The sequence below is a fragment of the Etheostoma spectabile genome, chromosome 4 (assembly GCF_008692095.1).
Source record: "Etheostoma spectabile isolate EspeVRDwgs_2016 chromosome 4, UIUC_Espe_1.0, whole genome shotgun sequence".
Classification (NCBI taxonomy): Eukaryota; Metazoa; Chordata; class Actinopteri; order Perciformes; family Percidae; genus Etheostoma; species Etheostoma spectabile.
The window spans coordinates 7855589-7867900 of NC_045736.1; the positions used below are offsets into that span (position 1 = coordinate 7855589).

Genomic DNA, 12312 nt, shown 5'->3' on the forward strand with positions numbered 1-12312 from the left:
GTGTGTGTGTGTGTGTGTGTGTGTGTGTCTGTGTGTCTGTTCAAAATACTTGATTCATTACAGCAAATGAATGCAGAAAGTTAAGTTGGTCAGAATATGGCATATAAAAAATATCAGGAAATAATTTAGTATAGAAACTAGACCACAGACTCCCAATTGATTAGATTTTGTCCAAGGTCCCCATCTGATAGGATTTTTGCTTTTAGATGTTTTATTACAGAAAACCATGGCCAAAATAGTCATGCAATCTGTCATTGTGTTAAATATGGATGGAATTATAGTAAAAAATAAATTATTTCACTATTTGCTGGGGACCCCCTGGAACCCCCCTCAAGGACCCCTGGGATTCCCCGGACCCCACTTTGAGAACCATTGCTGTAGACCACTAACGTTACTGCCTCAGAATCAGCTGCCCTGTCAAACTCCTGCTTCTGTTCTAAAATACAGTATCTGCCAGTATGCATCTGTTTAATGAATTGAAGGATATACCGGTACAATAGCATTAAGTGACACTATGACATTTAGTTTTACGTGATAACATTTTATGGGGACTGATATTGTTTTAAATACAATAGATATAGCAGGCTGTATTAACAGCAAAGAATAAAGAGCTTTGGATAGCTAAGTTATTTCTTGAATTTTTCTCATTTACTATTGCTAGACTATTGTTTTCCTTAGTCAATACAACATATGCCTTTATCTTTACCTCAAGTAAACTTAGCTAAAGTTAAGCAACTAAAAGTCATTAACAACAACTTTAAATTTCACTCTGTATCACTCACTGTGTGCAGTAGCAAGTTTAGACCACAGACTTGCGACGAGGCGAGATGAAACTTGCAGCTACTTGCAACGCACCGGTCTGATACGTTCTGAAAGCTACCAGTTTACACCAATGAGACGAGTGTATCGTGCACATCTTCATAGCCACTGACTCTATATACTTCTGTCTAACTTTCACACCGGCTTTTTCGTTGCTGAATACATTTCTTGTTTCTAAATATGAATTTGGATAATGTTAGTGATAGTGAGATGCTTGCTACAGCATTTCAAGTGATAAATCAGCGAAAACACACAGCTTATTCCTCTGATTTACTGCTTTGTTTTAATGTCATCTGGCGCACTCTCTCATGTCGCTCTCTACCTCGCTCGTCCACGTAATGTTACGTGCACACGGACACTCATTGAGCCTAAGTCTCTGCCTTTTCCACCAGCTGACAGTTCGTGAAATATAAATAAAACAGACAGACTGCAGTGCACGATGATACAAACGGATGAATGGTAAGGGAAGATTGATTAGTGATACAGAGTGGACTGTTAAAAAAATAAGGGCTTAGGAACATTTTGGGGTAGCTTTCTAAAAATAGGCCTAATGAAGTCCCTCGTGTGTCACCTGAAAACTGTTACATTCGTTGAATAATGAAATAAGGGTCCCTGGGTAGCTCACCATGCAGAGCATGCACCCATGGACAGTGGCCCAGTCTTTGCCGCAGCGGCCGCAGGTTCGGTTCCAACCTGCGGCCCTTTGCTACACGTCCTCCCCCTCTCTCCCCTTTCATGTCTAAACTGGACTAACTAAAATGCCAACAAAAAAAAAAATCTTTAAAAAGAATAATGAAATTAAAAGCAATGAGGTTTTCCAGTCCTAACTCCAGTTTCAGACTTAAAGACTGACTGAAAGAAACAGCTCGACATTTGGGGAAATGAGCTGATCTGCAAGACAGTAATCTAGCAGAATTATACACTTTCTTGAAGAGAATTAGATGAGAAGATTGGTCCCACTCTCACGCCTGTGTTGGAAATAAGAAGCTTTCACCACCTGTCAACTAACGTAGCTTAGCTCAAAGAAATGGGGAAACGGCTAGCCTGGTTCTGTCGAAAGGTAACAAACTACCTATATCAGCACCTCTAAAGCTCACTAATTAACAGATTTCGTTTATTTAATGTTTCTGGGCTTTCTGTGCCAAGTTATTTCTTGGCTAGGACCAGTTGCCAGGCAACCAGCAAAGACTCCAGAAAGTTGCTAGTCCCAGCCAAAAAATAGTCGGGTATGAAACATAATAAATTAATTTGTAGAAAAGAAAAAGGAAAAAAAGGCATTTGAAGTTACATAAGCATACGTAAGACTAGCAAGACTGTGTGACTTATGAAGAAGAAAATAAGTTCTTGCGCTTACAAAAAGTTGCTTGACAATTCAACTGACGAGTCAGTTTATGGAGTCTTCTCTAGTTACATTTTATATTTAGGCAACCATTATACAAGAATGACTTGTGGGCATTGTGGTAGCTGTTCATCAAACATATTGGTTTGCTTGAATGATGCTTTAAATTTAACATATGTAAAGTGAATGTTTTTATGCACTGTTCTTTATGCAGAGTAGTTCAACATTTGCAGCAGTCAAATTAACACACAAGCATGGACCCAAAGGTTAAGATCATCACCAACAACTTCCTCCTTTGCACAATATCCACATCTGGGACCCTTCGCCCACTGTACACCAAAGCACATGCACGCAACACTTAACATTCACATAGACACACACACGTGCTCACCACATATCTGCTCCGCAGCTGCTTGAGAAGACCAGAGTTGATAAATGAGTGGGATCCTGTGCGTTTCAGTGTTTGAATCTTTGAACATCCAGTGATTGTTCTCTCTAGCATAACACATTTACATCCATATCCCAAATGGAGTGTTCCTTTCACCACACTGAGAACTCAAAAGACAGTATGTATTTGTCAGTCTGTCAGCAAAACAGGGCTTTTAATAGACTACAGGTGCTCGCTAATAAGGGCCAATAAATGTGCCACGGCAGAACAACTGCCTGTCCCGTCCTGAATAAAAATAACGGGAACAGAGGGATGGACAAAGGGGGTTTAACTGCTGGGGAAACAATCAGCAGTCGGGAAAGTCCAAGAAAGTCACAACCTGCTGTGGAGTCGTCACATTTTGGAGGAACTGAAGTGAGAATGTATGGTTTTGTGTTCATGCAGAGACAGAAATTGCCAGAGTTGTAGGACGTCACATTAAAAGTTGGGCCTTTTGCCGGGTTACTACCAACAGAAGCAACATTAGACTAAATGTTTTTGTCCTGATTGATCTCTTTTAAGTTGTGTATTTGTTAGTGCTGTCAAAATGAACATGATAATGAGTTATGAGTTATAACGCAAATTCATTTCACCGCCACTAATTCTTTTGGACGCGTCAAGTCATGCATGTGATTTGGGCCTCAGACCACTCCGTAGTTTGGGAAATCAGGAAGCGATCCAGCAGTAAGGCACATACATGCAACCTGTACAGCTTTGGAGGTTAAACCTGATCCTGAATCATAAATAAAAGGCTCTTTTAGGAGCAACACACTTATTCTAAAGAGAGACTTCCTGTTCGGAGTAACAGGCTAAATTACTTAAACGTTTAACTAAATTAATGCTCATTAAAATGCAACTCAAGACCCCAAAAAAGGAAAACAAACAAACCTCCTTGAGCATCAATGGATAAAGAAAATGGTCTTTTGAATGGCAAGTTGAGTTTCAAAGCCCTTCCAGATGATTCTCTCGACAAGACTTAAGTTATTTGCATGTACTGACGATGTGAACTGAGTTACCACCGGAGTACATCACATCTATGGACTATGGACAATCATGCAATTAATGGCAATTAAATATTTCTTATCGATTGACAGCCCTAGCAATCGTGTACTCTATTGTGCATTCCAAAGTCAGTATTTCACTGCAAGCCCAGTTGCTTTAACAAAGAGCAATTAACACATCAAACAACTACAAAAACTCATAAAATAGTCAATCAGGTCATGTATACACTTATAAGAACAATTTTGATTTCTGAAGTTTGGTAAACTTTCAAAAAAATGTGTGCGTAGATCAAGTGTTTTGCATTTTTAATGGGGCTGCAACTAACAGTTATTTTCAATTATCAGTTAACCTACCCATTACTTATCAATGAATATATTAGAGCATTTCCCAGCATGCATTGGGTGAAAGACAGAGAAGCAGCCTGTACAGGTGGCCAGTCAAACACACAGTGCCATGCAATTGTGTGAAAAGAAAAGTGAGCGCGGATCCCTGTTGACCCTCAGTGTATTCAGAGTCTGGTCCCATAAGCCTGGCATAAATGCCCAGCATGGTACCTCGATCCTCCACGCAGTCAAAAGACCAAGAGACTCACTCTCCCAGCCTCTTTCTTTCACTGTACGCTGCCCTCTTTCTATCTCTCTGACACTCACAGAAAGACAATATTTCTCCCCCACCAGTTACTGTTCCGTTGTCCCACGCTCTCCTCAGACTTCTACTGGCAGGTGTGTCACTGTGTGAGCCCCTGTCCTACAGGCTGATCCCACTCTACACCCCCTGGCATGAAGACAGTGATGACGAAAAGTAGAGCATCAGGAGAAAGAAGTACAGGAGGAGGAGGAGAGGACAACAGCTCTGGACCTGAAAAAAACAACAGCTGCAACAGCCACATTGTCATTCCAACATTTGTTTCATGCTGAGTGCAGCAGGTCAGTTGAAGGCATGGGAACCACAGAACTGTCGCAGTGTTGCATCCTCAGCCCAAAGGACAGGTTTAATATTGTTTAGAGCTGCAACAATTAGTTCATTATTGAATTAGCAGATCGACTGAAAATGAATCGTATTATCTTTTAATCATTTCGTCAATACCTGGTGTTTCTGGCTTCTCAAATGCAAGCGTTTGACGATTTTCTTTATCATACTGTACATGATAGCAAACAAATTGTTTTTTTGAAGATGTTACAATGGGCTGCGAGAACTCTTAACAGGCTTTCTGTTAACTATGTGGGGCATTTTATAGACAAAATGATTAACCAATAATGTGAGTAACTATTTGTAGCTCTAGCCCTTTTAGCCCTTTTTCACCTATTATTTACAGTACATTCAAATAGTTAAGGAAGGGATCTCTCTACGGTCGATTTAGACAGGGAGAACAATCACATCAACATCTTGTAGACCTGTCCCTTCAGTGAGCTGAATTTTGCAAAATTCCAAATTGAGAATCGGGCATTTAGAAACCAAACACGTAGGGTCAATGATCATTTTTAAATCGGTCTTTACATTCTCTCCAAAACATGCTGAAACATGTCAGCATGCTCTCAAACAGAAGTTCTCCTCAGTGGCACAGTCGCGGTGTGAAACCCACCACAGTCATCACGCCGGCATCCATCCAGTTACCAACATGTAGGTGAGCCATTTCTCAGGGTCTTCTCCAGGAGAAATGACCTGCAGGGAGCTTTGTGTGTGGCCAACAACAGTGGTTACTGTTGCTAAAGAAACAACAAGCTGTCTAAAGATTTAAACATCAAGAACAAGTGTTAAGCCAACAGCTGTGTTGCCACGTCACTTCACTCCTCTGAAATTTGAATATAATATGAAGATTAACATGTCTTTGCCTTCTTTGTCTGTCAAAGCACTTTGTAAAACTGTTTTTAAAGGTGCTATATGAACAAAGTTATTATTATGAGCTTCTTGGATATTCACACACTCTTCTCAGCATAACCCTAGAAATACAATATGCTGTATGTGGCTTTTTAACCTTGGGCTGCTCTTATACATGAGGCCATGTTTCATGTTTCACCACACACATTTTAAACATGTGTGTCTTAGAGTCCTTCTTTACTGGCACTTTTTGTTAGTTATTGGCTACCAGGAAATGAAGGCCCTCCTTGTGTAATTAATGGGCTCAATTATGTAATTGAGGAGTGGTCTGCAGTCTGCTGCAAATAGGACCAGATTTCCAGCGGCCTGAGAAATTCAGTTGTTTTGATCACTTACAGTGGGGTCAGTGCCCGTACCAAGACCTAGCGTGCCCCCACACAGCTATCCAGACCCTCTTTTCTTTCTCTTGTAAATAAAGACTTAATGGTTTACAAGCCTTCCAATAACCGTAATACCTTCAGAGTGAATTAGCTCACAGAGCAGCCAGACGCACTGGCTGGAATGAACCAAGACTGCTGGGAGGAAGAAATACACCCACAGGCATTTCTTTTTACTTTATAAAGCAGCGTTTTTATGTTTTTAACTTCAAGGATAACATGCATGTTGTGATTTACGTCTTGACAAAAATGTTTAGATAAATCATCCCTGCTCATACTGCTCGTGTGTGTGTGTGTGTGTGTGTGTGTGTGTGTGTGTGTGTGTGTGTGTGTGTGTGTGTGTGTGTGTGTCAGGGCTGATTTACATGCTGCTGATGTCATCCCCTCGCTGTGTATTCAGTCCCGCACTGTTACTGAGGCAGAGAAAACCTTGCTGCTTTTCTAAAGTTAGAGAAACGTGTTTGAGTGCAACACAACAGCATGAGGAAGAACTCCAAACTGGTTTATGCTTGAGGCAACAAGGTGTTTCACTAGTTTGTTTACATTAGATCTGTTAAAATTTAAGTTAGAAATACACTTTTAATTCCCCAGGATTCTTACTACATTTGACTTTTTATTATATGTAAAGTTAAGCTGACACCACAGCGAGCGGCTTGAATCCAGCCCTGAATCTTTACTGTGGAACTGCCTGATAGCTGGTTGTTGAGTGAGTTACTCTCATTCATTCTAAACATCACGGAATCTATTCGAAGGCTAGATGTGGGCCCGGATCTTTCTCATGTTGAGCAAAACAAACAGTCACTGCTGGCATGAAATACAGAGGAGACATGAATTATGTCTTATCTGATCCACGTTCTTGGGCAGAGATGGGAAAAGTACTCACTTTCCGTACTTAAGTAGAAGTACAGATACTTGTGTTAAAAAATACTCTGGTAAAAGTCAAAGTACTGATTAAACTTCTTTACTCAAGTAAAAGTAACAAAGTACAGCTTGGAATTTACTTAAAGTATAAAAGTAAAAGTAGCCTTAGAATGACACACTATTTTTTGCAAAGCTACCTGGAGCACACAAATGTTCTAGAGAGACGCTGAGGAACTTCAGTGGACCTGGAGGGTACGTCTTATATGGCAATGGCTACATTTTAAATGGATGTCTGCCAATAGGCCTAAAACATAACATATATGATTATTATTATGACAGCAATGGGACTCAGGTTAATAAGATTTGACTCATTAGCAAGATATGAATTCAGTTGTTATCTGTAAGAATTCCAAGATCACGTTTCTATTTTTAATCTCCCTAACATGTAAATGAATCTACATGTATGTGCGTGTGTCAATATGGCTTTGGAAAGAAAATAAAGGATTAAATATGAATAAACAAACTGACATTAATGAGGAGAGTTCCCCAGCACATTGGCCAGGAGTCTTTCTTGATGCCTACTGTTTACATCTCTTTCAGATAAGGTCGAGGATGATGGGATGTATTGCTGTCTGTCTGCCCTTTTTTCTTCATTTTCAATCATGTTGCATCCATGCTACTATGTGCTAACGTTAGCGCCATCCATACACTATGTGCTAACGTTAGCGCCATCCATCTACCATGTGCTAACGTTAGCGCCATCAAGTCAATGATTTATGTGAATGAATGCTGAATCTGTTGAGTTATCTTAGTCGTGCGTCAAATGCAACGTACAGTAGATATATTCCCATCCATTTAGATTGAATATGGTATTGATGACATAAACAATAATAACAAAAACTCCAGTGAAATGATGTGAAAGTTGAGGACTAGATTAGACTGGGAAAGCTGATTCTGGTGCAACTGGCCCCAGGTGTATCTGTTAAAACAGACGGAGACAACTTCCTCTAGCTAAGGTTCCATCCACTTGTCAATGAATTACAGAATCTGAAGTTGGTAAAAAAAAAAAAAAAAAAAAAAAAACTCATGCGAATAGAGCGGGTGAAAGTGTTGATGCTCTTGAAGACCAAGTGTAACCAGCAACATGTGAAGACCACACCAAAACACACGAGCTAACAGTGAGAGAGCACACCAAACCACATAGCTAACTACTTTAAATGTGCAAGAACAATAGTCCAGTAACAGGCTTAAGTGAACTGACAACCGAGTATACAAACTTACAGTTCCAAAGACTCACACACACAATTCAGCTGGTATCCTCCGGACAGCTTGTCTCTTTTTCTTTTCTCTACTTTTTTCTCCGTGTGGCGCGCGCACCCGCTCGCGGTGTGTGGCGGTGTCCGCGCTATTCCGATAAGACGACCACTTGTACAAAACATAAGTAACGAGCCCTTTTGTAAAATGTAAGGAGTAGAAAGTAACGATATTTGTGTAAAATGTAAGGAGTAGAGAGTAATAAAAGTCGCCACAAAAAAATAGTAGTAAAGTAAAGTAAAAATATCAGAAAAACTTACTTGAGTACAGTAACGAAGTATTTGTACTCGTTACTTCCCATCGTTCTTGGGTAGAGATGGGAATGTTTTCTGGAGTACAAACTACTTTTGGGGGGGGGAGGAATCAGTTTATGCCTAGAATTTCTTCAAACTTGATTTAAATTGTACAAAGAATGGACATTTTTTATTAAAATGCGATAACCCAGCTAAAACACTGAAAGTGGTGGTTCAACAGAAAAAGTCAGTCAGTGTAGTTAAGTCAGGCAGGGCAGGGCCAGGCAGTCGGTTAGCCAGCCAGCACGGTTGAGTTGTAAATGTGTTCCAGCAGGAAAAGCCAAGCTTCAGAGCAAGGCGAGCAGTCTGGAGTCGGCAACTTTCCCCTGCTCCAGCTAGCGCACCGCCCTCCATGCAGCCCACCCAAGAAGCAGCCCATGGGCATAAATTTGAGAGCCTGACTCGCTGCGGATTTAAAACAATCTGCATGTCTCTCTCTCCCTCTCTTTCTCCCTCCTCCACACTCACTATATGTTTCTCTCGTTCACCCTTTACTCTCTTTTGCCCTTCTTTCCTTTCCAACAAATTCCATTGTTAATGAAAATGGAAAGGTCTTTCTCAACGCGTGCCAATAATATTATTTTTCTGAAGACCTAATTAAATTTGCAAATATGCAGCAAATGCACAGGAACTGTATTTTTCGGTGTTACTGTATGGTCTACTGTAAAAGAGACAGCAGCAAATCTTTGTTGAAACAAAGTTAATTACATCTCACAAACTTCCAATAGTTTATTGTTTCCTGAAGGGAATTATTTTCTCAATAACAGCTTCAACACAAAGTTAGACTGCTAGTTTCCATTTACGTTTTATGGCAGCGGACCACAGGGAACATAACTGTAAACAATATTTGATGCTACAGAAGAAAACATCGAGTCAGTTCACTTCAGTTTAGGCTATCACAAAACCAACAAAACAAGCACACCACATCAATTTTGTTAATCATGTGCTGCAGAGCTCTTCAGCCTAAATGAGTTTGGTTTGGCCGCAGATGCTTCTCTTTGACGGAGGATTTATCTTCGTTTCTACTACAAAAACAATCAGTTACTTTTGAATTAAAATGAAGGTGATTTATCTGAGTCATCAGTGAGTGTCTGCACCTCTCCACACAAAGCCTGAAGTCTGAGCAAAGCTCTCTGCAGACCGAATGCCATCTCAAATCTGTCGTAGTAAATATGAGGCAGTTTGACTGAGGGTGCGTTTACCTTTGACCCACAGCAGATTCATGTCAGTGTATCGGTGACAGCCCTGCCTGCATTTGGCTTACAATGGTAGTAAGTCATGTGTCACTGTGCTGCGTCCATGCAGGTGGACTGACTTCCTGTTATGGCATCTGATCTGGTTAAAGTGCCATCAGCAAGCCACTGTAGCTTCTCACAACTGTCGCTTACTTACAGAGCGGGGAAACGGGAATAGAAAAAGACGCAAGAGAGAGTTGAGAATGAGGAGGGAGATTTATTCTGAACTGGAAACGTTTGGAGTAGAAGTAACAAAAAGAAGAGAAGAAAATACAAAGCGAGAGAAGCTTCATCTTTTATTGTGGTCTTAGAAGGCTGACCACACCATTCTTTTCTCATGAACATGCAGTACGAAGCGAATGCGGTTTGGGTCATCCATTGTTTAAATTAGAGTTCTGACTCTATAAATCTTGAGCACATTGCGATTTGCTTCATTTATCTTCAAAATATAAACAAGTGGGTGGATACACCTGAGCTCCATTTACTCGCTCTTTAAAATCTAAAAGAGATTTTCACACAAACTTCGAAAGTTTACATAGCTGAGAATACGCTGTTTTGCACACAGGTACAGCATTACCCCACTGCCCAGTCCCCTCAAAACTCGACTGAAATGAATCCTTAACAGAGTATCAAAAACTTGTCAAATATGTAAAGTTGGAATTAAATGATTGGACACATTTTTAGACTTGTTTACCTTTTCTTTGATATTTCCTGATCTAGTTCTATAGGTTTAACACTGATCAGTTGAGCAGTTTGTCATATTTTGTTAAATGAAAGAACCTGTTTATATTTACAAAATTCAGCTATGGAAAATGATCGCTTTGCTATCAGTACTGAAACTCAGGTATAGTATTGGCACTGATTAAATAAACAGAAACAGAAAAATAATAATCAGCCCCAATAGGCATTTACTGCTGGTGCTGCGTCAAATATCAAGAAGCTCTCAGCCCTTGTGTGCAGCTGCATCGATGTGCATGTCTAACATATAAACGTAAAATATGCTGCATACCACCATAGAAGAGTGATCGCAAATATCCGCATTACTTTATAGATTCAAATGCTTAGATACTTGCTGTGTACATTAAAAAGTGTGTGTGTGTGTGGTATGTGGAACTGCAAGTTGCCCAAGAACACCTGCCAAGCCAAGGATCTTCTGATGTTATCTCATCTCAGATAACAGACTTGTTGTCCAGAAGGCTCATCACAAACACACGCAACATAGATATGCCTCTGCAACTCAAGTTAGCATCTGCCTCCGTCTCTTTCTCGCTTCATAGAAGTCAGAAATAATTATTCTAGCAGTAAAATGTAATAGCTCATCACATAAAATGGCGCTGGGAAATGTAGTGGCTTACATACAAACTGCTAAGGAGAAGTAACCTACATCTCTCTACTTAAAAGTTCAAATGAGGGATCGCAGTTGTGTTACAGAGGGAATTAAAAGAAAGCATCTTTATTCTGGAGCAGGGTTTCATCCAGATGTTTCTTTGTGTTGAACTCAAAAGGCTTCAAATTATATCACATCAAAACTCTCGAGATGACCCTCCCTGGCTATCTGACAGCATAAGGGAAACACTGGTCTTATTGGTAGACTTCAGAGAGGCAACGAGGAGGGTGAGTGTCAAGACGCTTGTGTTGTAATTACACTGATGATGGCAGCACCCAAATGCACCGTGGCTATGGCAACCTGGTAAAATAACAAAACACCGCCCCCTCTACACTTTCTGCCTGGCGACAGGACAGCACACCGTGAGTCATCAGCGGGTGAGAACACACACATTGAAACGCACACGCGGCCAAAGACAAGTGGACAGCCAATCTTGCAAGAATATAAATACTCTGCATGCACAAACACACACCTGCAAACAGCGAATTAATGCTGTTATCACTTGCAGTTTAAAGCTTTGATTCACTTTTATCAACCGACTGAAAAAAATCACAGGATCTTTTTTTTTTCTTCTCTTCCTTCACAGATGCGGCTGATGTTTCGCCTTTGAGACATGGTGGTCGGCTGTAGATGACAAAGAAAAACCAACCACAAGCCCATTGTAAAAACGCGGCTAAAGTAACAGTGAGAAATGAGTGAGTGTCAGTGTGAGTTGTTGTTGCATGTGAGAACAATTCACAATCTCTCCTGGATCCTATTAGCACTAGTTTGATTTCTAATATCAACCACATGAGATGGTAGTTAACCGTCAGCATGCCTAACTGCTTTTACACATGCACACACACACACAAACGTATCAAAAACCACCACCCTCATTCAAAGAAGGAGGAGGGACGATGGGGAAGGGAACAACTCCGCCTCTAACTGTCATCAGCAATGCTTAAATCTGTATAACACACATATTCCCACAGGCGCACACAAAAACCCTGCATTTACTGTAAAATCCAAGCTGCCTGCTGCGCCACATGTGACTTGATCTTTGACTGGGCCACCTTGCACTGTGGCTCAGTGGCGGTACGGTTGTTCAGTGGTCGGCCTGTGTGTACTGGGTTTGATCCCTGGTCTTGGCCTTTCTGTGTGGAGTTTGGATGTTCCCCCATGTGTTTGCGTGGGTTAGTGCTCCAGTTTCCTTCCACTACCAAAAATATGTATGTTAGGTTAGTATCACTGTCAGTGCCCCCTAAAACCAAAGGCACTGGCAAAATAACTGGAGTTGCGCCCCACAGCTGCCCTCACCCATGCTATGTAGCCTATAAGATGGGTTAACCCTCTGAGCCTGAGACACTCGCCCACGAGTAAAAAAGTACCTCTGATTCATAG

The 12312-nt window shown here is 40.8% G+C and overlaps 1 protein-coding gene across 1 annotated transcript in view; it reads right to left on the minus strand.

The window, feature by feature from the left end:
• Nucleotides 1–12312, minus strand: part of gli1 (GLI family zinc finger 1) — a 61818-nt gene that overhangs the window by 43954 nt on the left and 5552 nt on the right. The gene's annotated exons all lie outside the window — the stretch shown is intronic.